Raw genomic sequence first — 25,385 nt, 5'->3', positions numbered from 1 at the left:
GGCAAATACCTTGAGGATGAGAGAGTCAGCAACCAAAAGGGGACAGAGCAAAGAACACGGCAGAGCATCAGAGATGACATCCTACTCAAGTGGAGCCGAAAGTCATCTCCCTCTGAACCAGGTCTTCTGGGATTGCAAGGTCACCCTTCCACCTGGTTCTAAATAACGAATGCCCAGGCCACATCAGGGTTTCAGAAGTAAGAGTCATCATTGAATCATAGGATAACAGAAACTTCCGAGTCTCTTCCAGCTGCCTCGTTTAAGGCTGTCTTTCCTGTTCTACAATTATACCACTGGAGTTCATTAAACCCAAGTTCAAGGCTACCACAATTTCTGTTTAAACACTGAGAAACTCAAAAGGTGAAGCAGGTAATATACCTTTCCATTGATGCTGCAACCATAACTGAGGGGGGGGATATACATTCAAGTCCATGTTTGATACCGCAAGTCTAAGACAAAGAGTGCGAGTTACCGATGCTATGGACACCAACCCTCCGCGAAAAGGAGTCAGACAACGATGAGGAAAACAGAATGACAAGACAAGGTTGAAGTCAGTTACACTTTCAAATCAAGTTGGCTTTTTTCCAATCACAATAACATTCGCTGTGTTTTGGAAAACTCCACAACACCCATAGTGGGATATATTATTTATGTAGTTTCATGTCAATCCTTGCAGTACATAGGGATTGATCCTCATCATGGAAACCACAGAACTACAGTTAATAGAAGCAAGAATCCCCCAACTATTTCCCTCAGCTTGTTACCCAGGCGCCCCAGGTCACACCGTATCCTTCGTACCAATGCACCTATGAACTAGAGAGCCGCTGCAAGAAAAGATATCTATCACCACTTTCCTTTCAGACAGACGGCAACAAAACCCACACTCAATTAGCACCAGAGCACTAGCAGGTCGTTAAAACAAGGGCTTCCATGCTCTGCCAAGGCTAAGCTAGCCCTCTCCACCTCCAAAGGTTGATGGCAAAATAAAATGAGATTTCCAAAGAAAACAGCACATCACACAGGAGCAAACAGCTTGTTCCCTGTCATCTTCATGCCAGTCTTTCAAGTTCAATGACACTCCACTTTCTGCCAAAGGAGAAGGAAGGGAGCCACACAATTACTGGCAAGATGAAATCATTGCCACTGAGTTTTCCTCCAGTTTCTCTGTACGCCACCTTGTCAGAGGTGAAGCCCACCTTTGCTTTGCCACAGATTTTATTGACATTTTTATATCTGGTCTGTTGCCATGAAACCAATTCAGATGATGATGATGATGATGATGATGATGATGATGATGATGATGATGATGATGATGATGATGATGATGAACATTTTAGAATTATCCAGTTCTCAACTCTTGCTCCCAGAACCCATTACTTTGCAAAACTGATCAAAACATGTATTTTGCTATTAAAAAAGAAGCATATTTCTGTGTAGCACTCACCAGCCAAGGGAAAATTCCTCCTCTCCAATGAGGGACCAGGGAACGATGACAAACGCAGAACCAGCTGACTCTCTGCTTCTCTGCTTCAGTTCCCACCTGCAGAAAACAGAGAGAGGAATGGCTGAGGCTCCGGGCTCCAACCAGCAACAGGACAACTTCCTAGGCTGACAATGTCCCTGACTGGACCATACTGGATGATGTCTGACTGACTTCCAGACCCCTCTATCCTCCAGTCAGTACCAGGCACTCTTATTTGGCAAGTTTGTCTCAAAGGAAGTGGGAAGAGAATGCGTCCACTCTTCATCTCCAGCACTCCTGGAAAACAGGCCCATCTAAACAACACAAGTCCAAGACAGAGCAATTAAGGAGGAAAAAAAAAAATAACACGACATAGTGGCCCTCTGAATTTCCGTTTTCTTCCCTGTAATATGAGAACAAGGGAGCCATAGAGAGCTGCGAAGTCTTAATATATTCCTTGGTAAATCCTCAATGCAGACTCATCTCATTGAGAAATATGACTCTTTTCTTGGGATTATAAAATGTATATTCCAGAGCTGTGGACTATTGCAACGCTTGTCCAAGGTTCATGGAACTGAAACTCATCAGGAAATTCCACCCTCATTCTCATAGAATCTTTGAGCATCTTCTAACCAATCATATAATTGCTCCATGTCCCTGATATCAGTCTTCCCATCTGTGTATAAGCTTAGAGTGTCGGGAGGGGGGGGACCTCAAAGTGACTTCCCCAATTCTTCCACCACAAGAGAGCCAGGCACCAGGACAGGGAAATGGCCATCACTAGTAACAGGGGATTTGGGGCTCAGCCCACTACATATAGTTACTGCCCATCTTTAACAGAGACTAACGAGGCTAGGAACCTGCCTTAGTTCTTATACACTTAAGTATACCTCAACAACAGAAAGAAATCCCGTAAGGAAAACGGAATTCACTCAAGACGAGCCCACTGAAGTCGTTCATTCCTGAGAATTTGACGTCTTCAGAATACCAGAAATCTCGAAAATCATTTTTTACCAGAGATAGGACTTCAAAATTGCTGAGAAACTGATCAGTAAGAGGCCAACTTTACCACTATGGACAGTGAAATCTGATAGAAAAAAAAAATCACCTCCAACCCAAAACCTCATAAAATCAAAGCTCCTTATGCAGAGCAAGGGGTGAGGGAGAGAAACCCAAAACAGTCTCTATGAGAGGTAAAGGGCTCCTGACTCCCCAGATTGACACAGTCCTCTAGGCTTGGTCCCGGGGGAGTCACATCCGCGCTCCAGCTTCCTCCGGTGTGCCACTGTAAGTGGCCGCCGTTTCCCAGACTCAACTTCTCTTCCAATAATTTTCTTCTCCGTTGCCATAAAGAGAACAAGCCGCTTTGCTAAAGAACTGCTGTGAAATGATTGAGGTTCCCATGCAAACAAACCATTAGTAGAGTTCAAATGCAATTTAAATTACCAGTTGTTAAAGTGCTCCTCAATTTCGCAGTAAGTTTCCAAGGAGAATTATATGCTATATACTATTTAATTGGTTGTTTTCTATTTTTTAACATCCTTTTATTCCCTCCACCCTTATATTTCAGAAGTGTCTATAAGAGCTTCCCTTTAAAAAATTATACATTGTTGAAGAGATTAAATGTAAAGATTGAAAAGTGTCAGAGAAACAGCTGCAGGAATGTGCAGCTCAGCAGAAACTCATAGCTTGGAGACTTTGAAAAGAATGTAGAATTTTAGAACCTTAGAAATCACCAACAGGGCCCGCACTCTTACCAGGTAAGTAGGCTAAGGACCTGGAAGTGAAGGGAGGGGCCGGTCTGAAACCTTCTCCCTGGAGAGTGACTTAGTCAAGGAAGACAGCTCCCAATTTCTAGCCAATGGACATCTTTTTCACACAGAGTCTGCAGGTTCCAGAAGATGGTGAGAAACAGTAGTGAATTTGATTTGTCACTCTAGATGTTTTAAATGAAACTATGGAAACCTCTTCACATAACCTCCTGGCTTCTGAAGTGGAAATGAAGAATGTCTCCCCAAAAGGGAGGAAGAGAAACAAAGGCAGAAGAGTGGGTGCGAAGAAGCAGGGAGAAGGCACATTCTTGGCAGTTAATGCCAAGAAACTCATCTTGACTCCCCAATATCAAAGGGGTCGTAACTGCAGATTGCCACTGCTTGATCTGGCCCTAAACCAGCCGCCACCACGGTGAAAGGAGACAGAGAGAATAAAGAAAGCCAGGGCACGTGGGTAAATAAAAGGGTTTCTAAAAACCGTCAGTAGCACAGTTTCAAATCCGGGGCTTATGGAAATGATGTGAACCTCTCTGAGCTCAAGTTCCCTGTCAGCAAAACAGGGCCGACACTACCTGTCCTTCAGGGTGTGGACAACCACTTCCCTGAGTTCTGCACTCAGCATAGGCACTACAGAGGCACACATGCGCACTGAGGTCTCTATCGCTTCTCAACGACTATGGACCTACAGACAAATTATTGGATTAAAAACTTAATATAAATCATTTATGTTCTCTAAGATATGTGATGGTCCTCCAAAGTAAATTTATTTATGTTATCATTTTCAAAAGTACAATGCATGAACGCTTTACATATTTTTTCCTTCTAACGCAAGCTGCTTAAAAAAAACGCTACTTTCAAAAATATTTCCAAACCTAATATCTGATTGCACATTAATCAGCTTCACATCCAAAATCTTCTTTAAACTCTATCAACACTGAGAAAGAGCTCCTACCTCACAGAGGAACCTGAGCACTGGAGTGAACATCAAAGGTTTGGGGGATTATAGCAGCAGTCTTAAACCAGAGTCTTCAAAAACCAAGCTCTGTGACAAGGGTTTTATTAATTATAGTCACAAATAGAATATGGACATTTATTCTTCTTCTCGGGGCAGAAATATACCTTTTTAAAAAAACTGCCATTTTCACACTTCGAATTGCTTTGGTATAAAAATAATGGCTGCATTTTTTTTTTAACGTTCATGTAAGAAACCTGCAAATCTGTTGTCTATTCTACTTTGCTGTGAAGTTCTTAAGTAAAAAGCTCAGAGGCCTGGCATGAATCAGATACACCTATAGGAGTCCAGAATAGGCCTGAGAAAGGACAGCCATGACATAGCATCAGATCAATTCTAAAACAGATTTCAAACGGCTGAGTTCTTGATCAAACAAATCCTGAGTAACCCTGGTATCGACTTCTGAGGCCCCCTGGGACAGCTGTTAGCTGACATGATGGCATATTCCTTGCAGTCAGTGCCCAGAAAAGAGATGTTTACCAGTAGTCGGGCTTTGATGAAGCAGTGTGGACCTAGCAGGCTCAGGTGCCGACACGTGTCTAGATTCCCTGAATGCTTGAACATGCAAGACTGGGTGAAAAGACCGTAAAAGCAATTCTGTGGTATGTTCTGCTGAGGTGGCGGCTTTGCAAGGAAGCCTGAAAACCCAAGAGGGCTTCTGACTATAAAGGAAGACAATGGGCACAGGGGACCAAGTTACACGGGCCTTGAGGATAAAGTCAGGCTATTCTCAGAGACCCTAGTAAGGACAGCAGCACTTAGCTAAAGCTGGAGACAGATGTGACAGACAGAACATGGAGGACTTGGTATCCTGGCCTAAAGGACTTGAATTGTAGACTCGTGGTAGGTGCTGCATTTGAGGGACTGATACAAGAAAAAGCTAAACAAGTGAACTATCATTTTAATAAAGATTCCTTTCCATAGTCAACCTCCATAACAGCAAGATATGAACATGGAAGGGATTTTCCCAGAGAAGATGGCTTCTGAGTGGACTCTTAGCCTCAGCTCCACTACCCCTTCCTTCTAACTCTGCAGCTCTTACAGGAAAGAAGCCAGGTCATGCCCAAGCAAGACCCCCACTCTGCCATGAGGGACAGCTAGCACTGTGAGCTCCCAATAGACTGAGACTCCCAACTGGCTAAGACTCCCGACTGGCTGAGACTCCAGATAGGCAGAGCAGCGCTAGATTCTTCCCTATCTCTCAAGAAGCAGTATCCCACCAGATCCATCCCTGTGTGTGCTGAGAATCCCACAATAGAAAACTCCTTCCAGGCCAACCTAGCACACCAAAGTGGAACCTTCAGTTAACAATGCCCTAGCTGGATGTGCTCCATTAGGCTGTATAGAATTGCTCTGTCCTTTAAAGGAGTCCTGGCAGCAATTCCATCCATCCACAGACCCAGGAAATGAAATATTCTCTGTGCCCTGAAGCAGCTCCATATGAAAGGGGAAAGGGCGAGGGCTGAGGAAGAAGCACAGGCCGAACCCCCAAGTCCCAGAAACACTATGACACAGGTGATCAGTTAATTACACCCATGTCATGAAAAAGAAATTCAGTCATATGTTTCTGGCATGTTTCAGCTCACAGCTAGGAAGTACCACAGCCAGGAGCCAAGCCGGGATCTTGTTTCTAAGCATGAGCATATACACTCGGCTGCCTGTAAATGTGAGGACAAAGGAGGTGGTGGTAGGGAGCAGATGGTGACAGCGACTGATTCCTCTATAGGACAAGAGAGAGAAAGAGAGAGAAAGAGAGAGAGAGAGAGAGAGAGAGAGAGAGAGAGAGAGAGAGAGAGGTGAGCTCATCTCACCTCTACAGGAACAGCGAGAGCGGAAGCATGGAGGTGGGCAAGTGCAGGATGTCTGGGGAGGGGCAGGGGTATCGCTGGAGTCTAAGGTGGACACACACTTTGATTCCAGTTATGAGAGGTGCTTAATAGTAGGGGCAAGAGTATCGCTTCAAACTGTGACTACTAGAGAAACCACACATCTCAAAGAGAACCATGGCACAGTTTCAGTTTTCCTTGGGATTCCATATTCCAAGGTGGGGCGGGGTTTGGGGGACCACATAGTATTTCAGATCTGGGCCAGGAAACAAAGGAGCCCTCGAGTTTCTTTGGGCTTATAAAGAGTAGGATGCTGTGTGTAGTTTTGACGTTTTAGGAGTAGGAACATCCTAATCTTGAGAAAAGACACTAGTGAACCGGGCCCTACCTGGAGTAAGTGCCCAGGTTCTCTGAACACAGCATGGGGAGTAGGGTGGGGATTGGAGTAAAAAACTATACTCTACTCAGTCATGGGTTTCTCCAGTTTCACCTGCAGAGTCTTTAGCAAGTCACCTCCTTTTAACAAGGACACAGTTATAAGATGAAAATGATACTTCCAGAGCCAGGTTACAGTGAAAGCAAGGAATCTGTGAGGCTGACGTGAAGACATGTGTTCCTGCATGTAAGCTGACCTGTGTGTCACAGGTGCTCCCCCTCCAGAAGGCACCACGCTGATACAGTGTAGCGTGAAAGCTACCGGTCCTCCAGGAGAAGAGGTCTAAATCTGGAGTTGTCAACAGTTTCTTCTCCTGCTGAAAATGGAGCTTTATTCCCCAGGCGAAGCCATTACATCTTTTTGTGCCAAATTGTTTTCATCTTTTAAATGACCCGATAATCCCACTTTGGGCAATATACATCAGGGAATAATCCAGAAGGAAAAAAAGACGGCAATTTGTTCAGAGATGTTATTCATAGTGCTATTTCTAGTTCTTTATATATCCCTCTATTATAGCACTGATCTCACTGTGCTGCAATTATCCACTCCCCTTCCATACGCCTCCAAATTATCTCTGAATCAATCCCCAGCACCTAGCACAATGCCTGGCATACAGTAAGAACTCAATAAATGTTTGTTGACTGAATGGGTGATATGAAAGAAATTTTGAAGAAAAAAAAACCGAATGAGCACAAACAAAGCACAGTTTTTTAAGAGATGGTGTTAAACTGATTTTTTTTCCCTTTTTAGAAAGCCTGGTAACTTTAGATTGTAAACTACTGGAAAAGAACCATGTAGAGAAGCCTCAGGAATGACTATCCACAGACTTAGGACGTTTTGAAGAATGTTCAGAAACAGACAGCTTTAGTAGAGGTGACCAAGGGTTAACCAGAGGCATAGGACCCATGCAAGGTCATTTTGGCTTGGTGACTAGAGGTAAGGGCTTAGTCACTGTAGCTTCTCAACCTGATTCTGACATTATTTGTTGTGGGACTTTGACTAAACCACTGCCTAACCACTCGGAGACCTTTCTCTACACTGAAAAGCAGGGGGACTTTCTGGAAAGCCCAGCTCATTCACAGAAAGCCTAGGGAGAACCAGGCAAGAGCAAGCTAAACTCAAGTGAAGACAGGGAGGTAGCCTCCTTGTCACAGCTGCTAGCCACAAGGGGTTTTGATGCAGCAGCCCCTCTGGGATCTTTGCAGGTCCGTTTTATATGACAGAGAGTGAGTTTGTTGCTAAAGGTCTAGAACAAGAGACAGAAATCTCTTCATGAACAGAAAACACATTGAAAAAGAATTGGAGACATAGCTCAGTGGTAGAACATACATGTGCTGGACAAGACAAAAAGAGAACATGATAAATATAATCGCTCAGAAAGCTTAAAGAAGGAATACTTTATTAAAAAAAAAAAAACCCGAGAGAGCAAAAGCAGCTACACATTCTGAAGGCCTTGTTTGGGGGCATTTTTATTGCTCTGAGGTAGGAGTCAGAAGCCAGAAGCCGCTGCACCCTCGACTGCTTGGCTAGAAGCTGGAGATTTGAATTCAAAGTCCATACTCTTGGGTCTGGAATTCTGGTAGCTTCTCCACAAAATAACACTGATGTGTTTATTTGCAGCTCTGGGTCCATTCAGCCTGACATTTCTCCAAAGGAATCACTCGATCAAATCCTGAATTTCTCCCTCCTCCATCCCACTGCCACAGCACTGCTCCAAGGCAGCAACAACCCCACACACACACACAAGTACACACACACACGCGCGCGCACACACACACACACACACACACACATGGAATGTGCCAAATGTCTCTAAGCTTCGCGCTTCCACTATTGTCCTCACCTTTCAAAGAACTCCTTACACAGCTGTCAGAAAGACATTCATAAAAACGTAACTGGGGGGGGGGGAGGTTAGCAGCAGACCTAGACTTGGGCACTTGGAAGCAAACGCAGGTCCCATCATTTCTTTGCACCAGTCAGCCCCCTCCAGCTAGCCTCTGCTAATTTTGCACCTGCAGTCCGGAGCTGCTGGCACAGCAAGCCCGAGTTCACCACACATGAACTCCTTCCCACTTTGTACCAGCTGCCCACTGCCTGCACACAGGGCCCTCACCTCTGTCCTTTCCAGGGCTGGCCCATGTCACTCAAATGCAACTGCGACAGCTCTTGCGGAGCCCCTCCCCCACACTCAGCCCTTTGTGACTCTAGATTACCGGCTACTCCCCCTCATTTCCAGGTTTATTTCTTATCTCCTCCCCCAGCACACCCTTGCTGCTCTGCATATTTAATTATGCAGGCTGCACCCTGTGCTGGGACACTACCTGCAAGAGAACAGGGCACAGGAGTAGAGACTCTGACAGTCAATAACGTTAGGAGACCAAGGACATAGCTCAGTCAGTAAAGGACTGAGTCCAAGTCCTAGAACCCAGGCTTTAAAAAGACAAGCACGGGGTCACACATTTGTAATTCAAGTACTGGAAAGATATTTCGTGAGTTCCGGGCAAATAAGAGATCCTATCTTTAAATTAAAAAAAAAAATTTAAAAACTGGACAGCTCCTAAAGATGTCCTCCAGCCTACACACACACACACACACACACACACACACACACTTGCAGACATGGGAGTTAATAAGATTAGAGGGATGCATGACACAGAAAAAGCCTGGCAGATTAGTGAAGGGGAAATGTTAGCCTTGCGCTAACCCCTGGCCCTCACAGTCAAACAGGCAGAGATCACTGAGCCTGTGTGCAAGGGCTAGTGAGGGCCCTAGGCAGCTTCTCAAGCTTCCTTAGGCCTTGCTTTCCTTATAGGTAAATTAGGATCAGAACATCTACCTTCTATCATGGGAAAATTAGAAGTAATTACAGACTGGTTACTGTAGGGCTCAGCACAGATGAAGTATCTGCTGTCAACAGCACGGTTTCTAGGCAAGACTCAGAAAGCAGCGATGTGCTCCCCGAGCCAGACACAGATGAACAGCAGTCAGTCAAGTGCTCCCTCCTGTACCCTCTTCCTCCTTCTCCCTAGCTGAGCAGAGCCATTCATTACAAGGGTCTCTTCTGCCTTGCTCGTAGAACACCACTGGGTGCACGGTCAGGAGGGAAATGACTGAGAGACTTCTGGATTCTAACCCTGCAGAGTCATCTACCAGGACAAGAACACTCTCAAGGCCTCCTGCACAGCACACTGCTATGCAGCACAACAGATGGACTCCCTAAGGGCTGGCTCTCTGCAACACAGGAAACCCATGCTATCTACACATGGTCCTACATGCAAAGTATTTATTCCAGACTCTGTGGACCACAGGAATGTGACACACCAGTGTGTCACACTTCAAGTCCAACCATAGCTCTGCTCTGCAGGGTAAGACCGCCCCTCCCCAAGTTCCCACGCACATCCCTCCTGGTCCGAGCTTTCCCCCTAAAAAGCAGACAACACTCACAAATTATCTTTCTACCCAGCCAAAACTAGGCCTCAGGTGGGAACAAATATCTGTTTAAGTTTGTTGTCTGTTGGTGTGAGTTTAGGAACAAATAGGAATTTTCCTGCGGATGACCCCATTTCTAAATCTATCCATGAGAATTGCTCCCCTGGGAAAGCAGCTGTCCCCACTCCAGACGGAAGTACTCATGGGCCTCACACTATTTCCCACCGCCGTCCCTGTGCCAGCAAGCATCCCAGGTCGGCTAGCAGAAATGCCATTGGCAATAATGATGTACTCACGTGAGGAGGTCACCACCATGGCGGGGGGCCTTCACTGCCCTGGCTCCCTCTCAGGAAGCCTGACCCAGGAGAGAACCAAGCAGGGGTGTTCTCCAGAAGCCTGAGGGGAACTGAGCTGAGGTGCCTCCCAGAACAAGGGGCAGAGGCACGGAGGGGGAAGGGCAGGAGGCGGGGGAGGGGGCTCCACTTGGTTTCTGGAAACGAGAATTCAAATCCTGCTTCTCCCAAACCCTGAGTCACCTCCTTCCCTTCCAATAGATGAGTGTGGTGGGTAAACATTTCCATATATGGAGAAGAAGGCTGGAGGATGTCAGAAAATCAGCCTTCTCTCTGGCACTTCAAGAGCATGCCCCACACAAGGCAGCCCTCCTTAAGCTGAGTAAATCATTAACCCCCACAGATATGGAGTCTCAGCTACTACTACGCCATACAGAGAGACAGAGTATCAACTACTACTGCTGCAGAGAGAGAGAGAGAGAGAGAGAGAGAGAGAGAGAGAGAGAGAGAGAGAGAGAAAAAACAAACAGTCTCCCACCCAACAGAGCAAGTGGCTGGTTTGAAAGCTTAAAGTCTACCTGAGAAATGGGGCTGTCCAGACTGCCACAAAATGCCTACAGATTGGGAGAAAAATCTTCGCTCGCTATTCATCTGAGAGAAGATTCATGTCTAGAATAATCGAAGGACTCAACAAACTAAGCAACACAAAGTTGAAAATCCCAAACCATGAACGAACGGGCAGAAGACACTGCTTTCAAAAGATGCAACCCAATGGCCGACAAGCGCAAGACGGTCCACGTCACCAACCCTCAGAGGACTGCGGACGGGAATACACTGAGATTCCATCTCACGCCAATCAACCCGTCACTCTCTACCAATAACTACTGCGTGTATGTGGACAAAAAAGAACGCTTAAACGCTGTCGGTGGGATGAAAACTGGTCCAGCCACTATGACAACCAGGATAGAGGTCCCTCACAAAGCTAAACTCGCAACTACCATGAGATCCAACAATCCTACTCCTGGGTGCTTACCAAAACAAAGCTCCCAGCCACCATGCTAGAGAGCTACTCCAACATCCGTGTGTACTACAGAAACATTGACAGTAACTAAGAAACAGAACACACAGGCGTGGATGAAGAAAATGTGGCATATATGCATGACGGGGTATGTCGGCATTCACAAAAAAGAATAAAGTTATGGCGCCTGCAGGAAAACAGATGCAGCTGGAGACGGTCACACGAAGAGCATGATGCCGGTCTCAGGGAGACATAGGATGTTCTTTCTCATTTGTGGTCCCTCGACTTTACATAGACACAAAATCATTTATGTATATATGGGCACGGAAGAGAAAACCTGTATATGTGGACAGCAGCTAATTCAAGGTGGGAATGGGGAGGAAGGAAAGGGAGGGGTGGAAGGAGAACATAATGGTGTCGAAGTGTCCTACCACAACCCAGCACTGTGTACAATGATCATAGACAACATTAAGTTAGGGTGGAAAAAAATCAATACCTTACACATAATAGTACACATAAAAATACATGGCATTTTCAGCAGCCCATGGGACACAGACACTGAAACAAGTCTCTGCAGACCTCTGGGCTGGGCAGCTTCCTGAGCACTTGGTTTAGCGTGAATTCTCATCACGAGGCAGACATCAGGATCCCTGATGCAATCAAGCCGGACTACTGACAGTCATGATTGCTAGTGGAGGAGAAGGCAAATCAGATAGTAAAATGTGTAAAAATCAACTCTAACCCCGAACTTCTGTGTCATGTTTGATGACTACATAGGAGCCGTAAAGCTAATCAAGAATGAATCTGGTCTCAGGGACTCAAGGCCAAATCAAAGGAGAAAGAATGAAAGGCAGACATGAGAATCAGTAGGTGCTGGTAGGGACTGTTCTCCAGTTGTTCCTAAACGGACAAGGCTGTGCCCATCAGTTCTGCTCTGGTGGCTGACATTTCCTTATCCAGAAACTGACCAGCTAGCCCCAAATTACCCAGCTATGTGCTCGAGAAGCGGTTTCTAGTTCTTCAGTCCAAACATTCCCTTCACGCTTATTCTGAAAACTCACTGCTAGTTTAATAAGCATGTGGACACAAACGTAAGTGACCCTGGAAATAGGGAAGACAACCGGGTCAGAGCACCAGCCACTGCACACCAGAACCAGAACTCAGTACTCAGTTCCCAGGCTGCAGCCCTCCCAGCCCACCCCAGCAAGGATGGACGGGAAATGAGTGGTCCTAGTTCTGTCTGGAACCCAGCTTCCGCTCATGCGCAGACAGGAGCATTTCAGAGAGAAATAAGAGGTTCTGCTGTAAATACTTCTGAGGGAAAGGGCTGAAAACTTCCAAAGCCAAGTGCCAAGCAGGGAGGCATCAGGGTAAATGTGAAAATCAGAACAAAAGACTCACATTTCTCCTCTACTTTGCAAACATTTAGAGGACGGTTCATGTCCTTCCTGTGTGTGTTCTTTCTTCCTCCCAGCCAAGGAGCTCCTCTGACCCAATATGCCTGACTGTTCCTGACTCCCCCCGAGCATCCCCACTGTCTCCCATGAGACCGAGATCCTATTTCTTACAGCTGTTAATTCCATCTTTGCACAAGAAAGTTCTTCCATATATGGAACCAAACTCTGACTCCCTGGTCTTCAACCTCCTGCCCCCGTTCTGCTTCTGAGGAACATATGTCAAAGCTTATCTCACTGGTGTGGAATGTTTGTAGGTAACTGCGTATATAGAAACAAAGCTATCCAAGCCCCTCGGTCCACAGTCAACCCTGCCGTTATCCTGACCCCATCATCATGCAACTGTTACCAAGATGAAATCCATTCTTTGGAGTGTTTTCCAATGTGTCAATGCTAAGTAACACATTCAACAAGTACACTGCTATCCTGTGACTCAAAATTGCCCTACAAAATCCAGTCTCTCCTCTCCTTCACCCAGCCACCTCTCTCTCTCTCTCTCTCTCCCTCTCTCTCTCTCTCTCTCTCTCTCTCTCTCTGTGTGTGTGTGTGTGTGTGTGTGTGTGTGTGTGTGTGTGTAAGAGAGATACAGACAAGCTAGGCACGTGCTCTACCACTGAGCTGAAATCTCCAGCCTTCTTTCCCCTCTTTCCTTTTTACTTTGAAACAGAGGGTCACTAAGTGGCTCAAGATGATCCTGTAACTCACTTATATCCCAGGCAGACCTGAAGATTGAAATCCACCTGCTATGGCCCCCATAGCACCCTGGATTCCAAGGGTTGTGCTACCATGCACATCAAATGAACGTTGGTTCGCTGGGAAACCCAACCCAGCAAACCTTGAAGACTAGCTCTCTATCCGCCTCCACTCCACCAGCACCGCCACAAGTCCATCCCTCACCGATGAAGTCTGTAATACAGATCCCACACTTCAGTATTAGAATCCAGTCCTGCCTGACCCCAAAACGCACCCTCTAGGGCTCTTCCAAAGACCATTAAGGATGAATCCTGTAGCAAAGTAGGGTTGGCACGATTCTCTGAACAACACGGGTCAGCAAGGTCAAATTGCTCATCACAGGGTTGGAGGACCTCAAAGATGTTCAGCGGGGTGGGGGACTACAGTACTTCACGTTCTTCGCGTGTTCCACCATGCATAAATGCCTCCCAGGCGGTCTCATTGACTCTCTACTCAAAACTGCCTTGAGAGCAACATAATACCCACTGTGTCAACAAAAGGCAACCAGAGGCTCAGAGCCCACAGGTCCACTTCCGAGGTCACTGCAAAAGAAGAGTAGGCAAAGGAAGCCGGCAGCCCTGAGACTCTAGGTCTGACTGTCCTAGACTCACCGTATGACCTCTGGCTTTCTATTTAACTTTTCTAAGCCTCGGTTTCAACACCTGAAAATTGGAGATTAAAGCAGTGGCTCTGCCTCCCTCTTGGAGCAGTTATAAGGATCAAATGAGCTAATGAGAGAGAAGCCCTCTGGAGGAGAGGTAGGCATTCTCCAAGTGTGAGGGATTACTGGGTGATTACTTGCAAATGACTCTGCATTCCATTACAAATACAAAAAGCAATGAGGTCATTGACAAGACAAAGAAACGCTAGGCCCTGGGAATCAAGGGAGAACCATCCAGGCTCTACAGGTTACGTCTATAAGCTGCTCACACTAGGAGCTCAAAGCTCGGCAGCAGCTGTCAGGATCTCAAATTCCAAGTAAATTACATCTACAGGGACGCTCAAGACAAAACACCTCCCTTTTCAGCTAAAAGCAAAGGCTGGGCAAGAAGGAGGTAACAGAGATAGACGTCTGGAAGACCCCTGAGAGTCTTGGCTCCAGAAAGGTGGCCTTTGATGTTTTCCTTGGAGCAGTTGTTAGAGACACTGGCTCCAGTCTCACTGCAGTACGCCCGTGGGGAAATAGATGTACCGTAAGGAGCTATTTACCAAGGAGCCTGAGGAAGCGTCCAAGCATGAATTAATCAAGGGCATAAGACATTTCAAGTTGCAGATACCGAAAGGATAAGGATCTCCAACCAGTTAACCCTTCCGGCTCACAGGGGCTCCACCTGGAGTCAGGCACACATGCACCAAGGCGGCATGCTGCCAGCAGCAGAGTGAGCCCTTACATCTGGTCCCTTTACATACCAGCCTTCTACCGGAGACCACCGTAAAGAGGGGTCCCAAGCAGCTCAGAGAGCAAAGCCTCCTTTCTGCCTTTTTCTCAAGCCTCTTCCAACACGCTAGTTATCAGGATTCTCTTCAGGTCCCACAAAGAATCCAGCACTCGCTGTCATTTACAGAGGGGCCATAGAGTCCCCGGAAATGCACCTGTGGAGTGGTGAGAAATCAGTTCAAAGCTGTCTCCCCTGCTAGAAGGAAACTACCGTGCAGGACAGGCTATAACTCCTCGATTCCCTCCCAGTGGCTGGGTCAGACATAGGGCTAGGTATTAAAAGTGGCTGCAGCAGAAAACACCCACGAAGGTGCAAAGGAAAAAGTAGATAAAAAGAAAGCTTCCAGCGTAGGCACTGGGAAAACATGCTGGGGACAGCAGCCGGCTGGAGTCAGTCTACAGGGTACACAGGTCACTGGTGAGGGGTGTCCAGGGAGGTGGACAGAAACAGAGGCAACACAGAGCCCTGAATAAAACCAACTGCTCTGAGATCAAAGAGCGGGGATTTGCTTTATTTGTTTCTGTTACGGAAGTAAAGCCATGATCACACCACTGATAAGATTTTTAAAAATAAGCTTTTGCTCCCCCCACTGAGAAACACTAACAGCAGTAACTAGAGTGTGATAAAGGTTTGCTTTATGTTAGCAACTGTACTACAGTTTACATGAACAGAGATTTGTGAGGGGTGCATTATTTAACGGCAGTAATGACCATATGAGCTAGGCACTCTCTTCTCATATTACAGAGGGAATGAATGCTAAAGACAACCTATTGAAATCCCAGAGATGATAAAAGCAAGAGGCTAATATTAACGTGTTCACAGAATAAACTTGAGCCCTCGCAATCCCGAAAGTGCCCTATGTCCCTCTTCTCCCCCATTCTACCTTCTAGCCCAGCTTTTACCCACATCACTTCCCTGAGATAAAATACGCTCCCCATAACACATGCACAGTAATCCGATGTAGCATGGCTGCCTCCAAAAGTAGGTGACAATAACTACGCCATTGCCAGTGAGCACTCAATGGTTATGTGTTCTTACACGGGCTCTGTCTTAGAAGGCTGGGTCAGGAAGGTAATATAATATGGGCCATAACCGTTCTCTTTTTCCTCGACAGAAATTAAACCAGCCAAAGCAAGACTGCCAAGGTCAAACAGGAGACCTAGCCAGGGTGACAGGCACAGTTCAAGGACACTGTGCACAGGGCAGCCTAGCCAGAGCCTTCCACAGCTGCGCAGAGCTGAATGACCCTGAACCTCCAGCTGCGGTTTCCAAGACCTCAGAGGGAGCTCAGCAGATCAAATACTTCCTTGAAAAGGGCAAACAGCCACGTCCCACCAAGCCTGGAATGTGAGTTCAAAGAGAGGGTTTCAGCTAGGTGTCAGGGAGTCCAGGCCTTGCAGAGCTGGGTGTCTCCACCCTGCGATCATCACAGCTAAGCTAAGCCACTTGGCCTTGTAGTCTTCATAAAGACTTGTTAGGCTACCATGGTGATTTCCAACCTCTTGTCTCTCAGCACAATTCTTCCTTTAAGTGAATACTATGGGATGTTTGATTTTTAAGGCCAGGGAAATCAGAGCTGCCAGCAGGCTTCAAGCCTTCCTCCCTCTCCACTTCTCACTTTGTTGGCACCCCAGCTCTCAGACCACACTGGAACCTCCACCAGGGCTTGAAAACCATCAGCACTCTGAACTCTTTGAGGGCCCTTTATCTCTGATGTCAGTAACGTCAGGGATCTAAGAGGTACCTCCTTCCCAGTTTTGTAGTTTCACCTGTATGAGAAGCACACATAGTATGGATGCGGCATAGTACCAGACAAAGAACTCCCAAATAAAGAACGCGGGATAAGAATCCTATGTTCACGGCTGTGCTGACACACACCTTGAGTCCCAGCACTCAGGAGGCAGAGATAGGTAGATCTAAGTTTGAGGCCAGCCTGGCCTACAGTGCAAGTCCAAGACAGCCAGGGCTACACCAAAAAACTCTGTCTCAAAAGTATCTCCTCCAAAAAAAGAATCCTGTTTTCCCAGAAGTTAGGAGTTGCCTGAAATTTTTGTCTAGGGATGGGACCCTGTGAAATAGCACTCTGTTGATATTGACAGCCTTGAAACCAACATCACCAACAAAAATGGATCCAGCAGGTTGTGCTTTTGTGTGGCTGTATACATATTATATGTGTGTACATAGATAACAACAGTAATCAAAGCAAAGGTGACTGAGGGGGCATGAGGGGTTAGAGAGAAGGTGTCATAGGGGGACTGAAGTGGGAAAAGAGGGGGAAATGAGGTAATGCTATTTTAAATAAAAACACATTTTAAGAGAATTCTTTCATTTCCCTAAATCTCAGTTTTCTCACCTATAAAAGAGACAACATCCACCTCAAAAGGCCTTCAAGACAATGACTTCGCCTAACAAGTTAGCAGAACGCCACAATACAGGCTGCAGTGATTATCAATTGGTATCTTGGTCATACATGGGAAAGAAGATAATTGCATGCCCCTGTACACTTGTGGACATGTTCAACCCAGTCGAACACCCTGGCAGAAGTAAAGAATGAGTAAGAAAGAAGAATGTAAAAGCTGGAGGGTGTGGCCAATGGGAGGTTTCCAGTGCCTGGGTGGGTGGCCCCATACCCATGTAAATATGTCACTAATTGGACATTGTGGATTATCGGAGGGAGGGAGGCATGGTGAGAGGTTGGGGGAATATGGGGGAAATGAATGGGGGCCAGAATGTATCTGATCTTTCATTGTATACATGTATAAAATTCTCAGAGTTCTCTTTTGTAATTTAGTTTGAGAAGCCCAGTTTGACTCCCAAATTCTATGAACAGCTTATTTCCTAACATCTTCAAGTTTATCTTCAGAAACTCTGCAATCCCGGGCCTTTGCGTTCTGACAACAATCAAGACAGTCAAGGATACAAAAGAAAACGAAAAAAACCACTGTTCCGGACCATGAGAAGAAGGGAAAGAATTAGTCTCTGCATATGGACACCAGCATCCAGACAGTGGTGAAGTGACCTGAGAAGTCCCAGCTGCCCTCTGACCTGCAGGTGCCTGGTGTGCACAATGGGGTGAGTACAATCCCAACACACACAGAACCAAGGAGTTGCAGGCACCTGATCTCCTCCTGGTACAGTGCACGCGTGACCCCTTGGGGATGAAGTGTAGGAAAAGGAGTATTTTCACTAACCTAGGCGTTCGCTAAAGCTGGGCCCAACAATGACCAGTGCACAGACATCCAAACCATGATCGGAATGTTCCTGTGGTTCTTCACAGTGACAAAGCTTTTCACGTGCCTCCCTTGTTTAAAGGTTTCTTGGCAGATAAAACCACGCTGTCCATCTTACATAGTCCTCTAATTAGTACTTGAGCCAGAAGTCACGTGCCCCACTTAGGACCTGCAGCATGTGCACTGAACTAACTCTCTCTCTCCTCTCTCTCCTCTCTCTCCTCTCTCTCTCTCTCTCTCTCTCTCTCTCTCTCTCTCTCTCTCTCTCTCTTTCTCTCTCGCGTAGCGGGGTGCAATTCAAGTTCTACAACTAAAGGGGCCATGGAGGCCCAAGGCCAGCTCACTCAGGACCCTAGGCAAGTCATTTTCATTCTTTTAACCACAGTTTCTTTATCCATAAAAGGAGATTTACGAAGCCGCCCCACGCATCCACGCGCCCTTCCATGTCACCCTGAAAGCTGTCAGAAATGAAACCAGGCCTCGCCTCACACACAGACATATTTGGTCAGTTCCATTCCTGAGATTCCCTGCCCAAGCATCAAAGCCATGGAAAACCTACCCGAAGTGTCAGAAACCCACCGGGAGCTCCAGAAGAGGAAAGGGAACAGCCTGCAGCTGCCACCATCCCACAGACCAGCAAGTCGCTCCCCAACAACTGTGGCCACCGGCACAGTGCATGGCACTCTCGTCAGCAAAACGCTGGTCTGAGTGGCAATAACAACCAACTCAGGATGCAAGAGCGTTAACATGAAGAACACAGTATGCACCCAGCATGCCTCATGGCCGAGAATCTAGGCCCCTGATGGTTTACAAGGGAGAAGAGGAAACAACACACTTTTCCCAGAGGACTCTTGGAAGAACTGCTTCTCTGGTTAGCGTAGGCACCCATTGGTACCACCTGGCCACCACATTCTTGTTTAGCTATGAAGGCAATATTGACGTTGAGGCCAGCATGCCCCCTGTTTATTCTAGAAAGAGCTAATACTGTCTGTCAGGCTCTCTCCAGACTACAAGACCCTAGACATGGCAAAGGCCAGGTGTCACCTAAGCCAAGTCCTGGAAACCATTTGTCTGGGGCACTCAATCAAGAGGAAACACAACACAAAACAAATCAAAACATTGCTGATGTTTTTGTGGAACACGTGGTACATAAAGGGAAGGTCCGTACTCGCGAAGACCCTGCTCCAATATCTTACATGGTGTTGTAGTTCCTAAATACCGCAAAGTCCCAGTGTTTTATGTAATAGCTCCAGTGTCTCCAGAACCCAGCCTCAACCTTCTGTTTCCGGGGTCAATACATCCCACTACCATCAAGACACTTTATTTAGCCGGGTGGTGGTGGCGCACGCCTTTAATCCCAGCACTCGGGAGGTAGAGGCAGGTGGATCTCTGTGAGTTCGAGACCAGCCTGGTCTATAAGAGCTAGTTCCAGGACAGGCTTCAAAGCCACAGAGAAACCCTGTCTCGAAAAACCAAAAAAAAAAAAAAAAAAGACACTATTTAGGGTGAAGTCTTGGCTCACGAAGTCCCTCCTATTACTGCAGCCTCCAACCAAAGATGCAAGCTCTACATATCCCTCGGAGAATACTAGGAACTCTCAGCAGGGTGGGACTGCCTTAGGAGAAATTAAGTTATTTATCTACTCTATGTCCTGTACAAAAAAAACATCTAGCACTCTTAGACATGCCCTCTGAATACCATTGATGACCCGGCCTCTGGGGACTAAGACAACAGAACAATCCCGTGCCTTTTCTAATCCGCTTAAAAAGATGCTGGTTTGCAAAGGCCCTCACTTCCAGCCTTTTAGTGTGATGCTCTTTCCTGGATTTCCCAACCGGTGTAGAACATCCATCATGATCTTACTTATACTATTTTTACTAGGAAATTTGATTTATTTTCCTTCCCAGTACAGGCTCCTCCAGGAAGAATCCAGGCTAGACCTCTCTCCACAGTCCCAAAGTACGGCTCATGGTCAGGTCTGTAGTCAGTGTTTATTAAAAGCCTGAAAGCAAATTATGAAAAAAGGAACAACTATGCTAGTTTACAGGGCCTAGAAAGAGATTAACATGAACTGGAACATCACAAATAAGCAGCTCTGGTCAAAACTAAGAAAAATACAATTAAGAAACTGAATGTAGGTAAAGAGCCTACTCTTTTGGGATATTAAGCATATTAATTTTATATAAATAAACTTAAATAGAAGGTATTACACTTAATTAGAATACTAAAATATTAAGATGAGTTATAAACATTAAGTATTTCAGGATAATAACTCCTGGGACATTTAAAGGAACGTGTTAGAGTCACGTAAATTCTCTCCATTGGCTAAGAGTCCATTTCCCTGCCCTGAGGTCCTTTGCACTACAAGCATTCCGCTACAAATGACATGACCCCACACTCTCAAAGCTAGGAGATGAGGCTCCGTCACTGACATGTACCTGTGTGTGACAGGGAAGCCAAATCTTCCTGGTGCTGCTCTCTCTGTTCCCAAAGGGTAGAATGCAATCAGAGTCAAACAGCCTCTGCACTGGCAGCCAACCCAATCATGGCTAGTCACCAACCAAGGGGGCAGCGGGACAGCCAAGTTTCAAACACCTCCATAGTGGCTTTTCCTAAACCCACTTTCAATGTCCCTTGGTCGTGGCAGTAATCAGTTTGGAAACTCAACAGCTCGAGATGCTACCTTCTGTCTCCACTGCTCGCATCTTTCCAACAATTTTGTTAGCACCTCTGGCTCTGAATTAATTCTTCTACTTAAAGTATACAGAATGCTTCCCCCAGTGGTTTTCTAATAGATACGGAAGGAAAAGAAAGAAAGAAAAGAAAAGAAAGAACTGGTTACTTGACTGGACCATTCATTTCTCTGTTTCTCATCTGCCCGACACTATGTCCTAAGATATCTCCTCTGTACGGGCCAAAATTCCTCACTTTTATCGCAATAAGCCAATAGAGCTAGAACTCTCAAAGTGACATAACAGGAATAATAATCTAATCGCAATTACACAAACAAGCTTATGATAAGTGTGAATATCAAGTCACACAAAATAAAGGAAGCCTGCGAGATGATTATTGGCCTTCTCCTCAAAGCTCCTTGATTGGACTATTTTCCAGATTCGTTCCTCATGGGCTTACTGGCTGCGCTCCTGGGCCATCTAGCTCCACACAGCCCCACAGCACAGGACTTGAGAAACATCTGCTCCTTTCTCCTCTTGGCTGAAAGGAGACTCTCACTCTATGCTCTGGAGGACCACCCCAGAAATATGCCCAGCTCTTACAAAGCTTTGCCATTGCAGAAAGATTTGAAATCCCCTCCCCTGAAACCTGGGTGACTCCAGGATTAGTACAACCAATGGAGCAGAGGGACACCGCTTCTGATCAGCACCTGCGGCCTTGCCATCACGGGTTGTCAGTGTTCGGTTCTCTCCCTCCACCCCTCCCTCCTTTCCCCATCTCTGTCCTTTCCCTCCTTCCCTCCAACCCCCATCTTTCCTTTCAAGGCTTTTTTTTTTTTTTTGGTTTTTCGAGACAGGGTTTCTCTGTGGCTTTGGAGCCTGTCCTGGAACTAGCTCTGTAGACCAGGCTGGTCTCGAACTCACAGAGATCCGCCTGCCTCTGCCTCCCGAGTGCTGGGATTAAAGGCGTGTGCCACCACCGCCCGGCTCTTTCAAGGCTTTTAAACGAAGCTCATGCTGGAAAGAAATCTTACATGGAGAAGCACACACAGACATCTTGACCCGTGACCTGTCACCATGACACACCTCTAGTGTCCAGCCTGAAATCTCCCAGCCATGGGCCTCGTACCATAAAGATTTGAGCCATGGAGAAAAATGTCCCTGTCTTCTTTGTTCCACCCAAATTCTTGACCCAGAAAACCCATGCGCATAAATGACTGTTATATGCCCTAAGATTAAAGATAATCTGTTATAAAGCAAGAATGCACGCAACACAGCCTACCACTTCTTCCAGCTTTCTCTGTCCCCTGCTCTGGCCGTTCAGACCTGCCTGGCTTCGCTGATGACAGTGTCTGTGGACAGAAGCCCCTGATGGTGGTCAGATATGAGGTATGGGCTCTATCTGTCACAGCAACTCTGGGACACAGAGATTTCATGGAGGAAATAAAGATAAAGAGGCACAGGCTAAGTAGATTTGGCCAATTCTGTATCTATTTAGTAAGTGTGCTGAGGAATACGGGGCTTCTCCGGCCCTCTGTTTCCATCTGTAAGATGGGTGAGTATGGTTAGAAAGGCTAGCTGCCAGAGTGTTTGCGAAGACGAACCGAGAGATAGGACTGAAGGAACTTCTCCCCCGGCACCTGAAATCTCAGGCACTAAGATAGCCCTCTTTGTGGCTGTGGGCTGCCACGACACTCCCTCCCTGCTAGTGCAACCACGTTTCCAATACAGCACGATTGCCTTGCTGCCCTCCTACTCAGCATGGAACCTAAGGCCACAGGCACAGCACTCCGGTGAAAAACACTAAGTCCTGGCTAGAAATGAAGCAAAAACTCTTATCGCTTCGAGACCACCCTAGAATCTCTGGTCTACGTTCAATTACTATCCCTGTCAGGACTGGTTGATGGCCTGACCTCCCTGGGCACGGGTTTCCTCATATGTAGAACAAGGACAGAAACACACCTTCCTCGCAGAACCAATACAGACGAAGCAGCTACAGCAGTGTGGCACACAGTGTCACTTCCTAATGTCACCGAGTGTGTGGATGGAAGAACAATCTGAGGACACAGATTTAAGTCCTGCCTTATGGAGAGACCGAGACTCCTTCAACTGTCATACTTGTCCAAAGCCAGGCGCCTACTGTAAAAGTTAGAGGGGCAGGACCCAGGTCCAGCCTCCCAGCAGCCTACCGAATCCAAAGCGCTTCCCATTCAGCTTCCTGACAAGCACATTTGATGAGAAATGTGTCTAACTGGAAAGGGAAGAGCAGTCCAGACAGAGGAGGGCTGTACCTCTGGGCACAGCAAGATGAGAAGGCCAATGTCAGAAGCCCTGTCTTTCAGCACAGTCAGCTCCTGTGGGTAAAATTAGCTCAGTTCTGCTCCAGTGCCAACCGGAGCCCCAAGGCAAAAACTCACCCGCTGGCAAAGCATGACCTCACCTGACCCTCGCTCGCGGGTAGGGTCCCTCGTGCACCTCATTAGGGGCCTGAGATGATTCACTTGGCTGTTTCCTGTCTCCGGCTGCTGAGGTCACCTCTCTGCTATCCAAAAACGCGGCTCCACAGGAGAACTAGAGATAAATGCAAGCAGCCATCCTGGCTTCCTTTCCTCCAGGGCAGCTCACAGCAAGGTCTGAGGAGCCCGCCTGCTAAGCCAGCTAAGTGCTGAGAAAGCTCTGTAAGTGGTGTGAGCCAGTCCACAGGCGAAGAGCGGGCACTTGCCCAAAAAGACCCCTAAGGTGACAGCCTTTAGTTTACTATGAAGAGGACAGTGTTGGCCAGAAGACAGGCCTCTGCAATGCCTTTGTGTCCTACATAACCCAGTAGAAGGGAGGCCACCAGACTACCTTCTGTACCTTCGCACCCCAGTACCTCCAAGGCAGAGCTCAAGGGTCACCTCTCCTAGGACTCCTTCCCTGTCACACCCCTACCTGGCTAGAATTCCCCTCGACTCACCGCACCTCTACTCTTTATTCTTGAGCTTTAGTTGTTCAACAAATACCTACTGAACACCTATCTTGGGCCTAACTATATAGAAATGAAAAGAATATCCCTTTCCCTCAAGGAAAGGCAGCCAGCTTCAACCAACAGCCAAAAATGGAGAAAGTTGAGATAAGCAAGGTCAAAGGCGGTAAGAGAGTGAAGTCCTGGAAGGCGCAACAGCGCTTGAGAAGAAACATGAGTGTTAGTAGCGGTTACAGAAAACCCAGGGGTACACCTAAACACACACCTGCCTTTTGCCACCTCTCCCCTCTAAGAGATGCAAAAGATTTGGGATTCGACCCTGAGCAAAGAAATTGGAGAATCTGAAAAAGAGAGGTGAACATTAGCAGATTTCTGAGTCCACAGCTCCACACTAGAGGGACAGGACACAATCAGGAAGGGTGGGACCAGGAAAAGAAGGCCAGCTGAGTGAGAACGCTGAGCAAGAGAAAGCCTGGACTCGGGAAGGGCACCTCAGGCCCAGAAAAAGAAGTGTGGAGAGGCTGCTACCCCAGCTGACATGGTATGCAATCTGAAGACAGGGAAGGGGAGCAAGTATCCAGAGCACCCACACACACTCCCATCCTCAGGCTCCTGTGACTCAGCAGATAGGCGCTGAGATGCTTTACACAGTGACAATGACGTGTGGAGTCTCGGGTCTCCTTCAACATTTCCAAGTGTCAATTACACACGTGGGCCTACAGCTCGGGAGATCCAAACCAGAAAACCTCAAGCACCGTGGCACACCAAGACACAGAGACGATCCAAGACCAAGTTCTGTAAGCCCTAGGTCTGTGGTGTGAGGAAGACAGAAGCCAGCAAAGAAATTTTGAAGAAAGCCCCGAGAGGTAAGGGATGCCAGGGATACCGACTGGTAGTACCACTGCAGGAGCCAGGAGGAACAGATCTGCAAAGTACTGGAGCTGGCTTCCCACACTAGCGTGGAACACCTCTCTCAGGACTGAAAAGGGGCAGGGCAAAAAGACAGAAGGGTATAGACACCCGTGTAAATGTAGGAGAGAGGAGGGAGAGGCCGAGCTCAGAGACCAGCATCCCCAACAGACGTCATGTCTCCCTCCAGACCTCCCTACTAGCCTTGTCCTCAAGAAGTGTGCGTACCACATTCGTCACTGAGTACTTCCTGATAGTCGCATTTTTGAAAAGTAACAGACCAATTTCAAAAGCATACTTCATTTAATACAACAATATCCAAATACCATTTTAAAGGCACCAAAAAATCAACTTTATTAAAAAGATATTTTATTTCATTTTTGTACTAAGCTTTTGAAACCTGATGAGGATTTTCCAATGACAGCTCACATGAGGTATACACATTATGAATTCACTACTGCCGCATGTCAATCTGATTTAACATGGATGAATCAGGGCTTAGCATGGTACCTGACACACTGCATTTTTACAATATGATGAGAGAGAGATAGGTAGGTAGATAGATAGACAGATGATTGATAGATAGATAGATAGATAGATAGATAGATAGATAGATAGATAGATAGATAGATAGTTACATAGATGATAATAGTAGATAGATAGATAGATAGATAGATAGATGATAGATAGATAGATAGATAGATAGATAGATGACAGATAGTTACATAGATAGATG

The 25,385-nt window shown here is 46.6% G+C and overlaps 1 protein-coding gene across 1 annotated transcript in view; it reads right to left on the bottom strand.

The window, feature by feature from the left end:
- The window catches only part of Lpp (LIM domain containing preferred translocation partner in lipoma), a 600,182-nt gene that overhangs the window by 536,648 nt on the left and 38,149 nt on the right, over positions 1 to 25,385 (bottom strand). Inside the window, exon 2 of the mRNA XM_026785266.1 lies at positions 1,445 to 1,540. The gene's annotated coding sequence lies outside the window, so the exon portion shown is untranslated. The remainder of the gene's footprint in view (positions 1 to 1,444; positions 1,541 to 25,385) is intronic.

The sequence above is a fragment of the Microtus ochrogaster genome, chromosome 2, assembly GCF_000317375.1.
Source record: "Microtus ochrogaster isolate Prairie Vole_2 chromosome 2, MicOch1.0, whole genome shotgun sequence".
Lineage (NCBI taxonomy): Eukaryota > Metazoa > Chordata > Mammalia > Rodentia > Cricetidae > Microtus > Microtus ochrogaster.
This window is presented reverse-complemented; position numbering and strand designations above follow the sequence as displayed.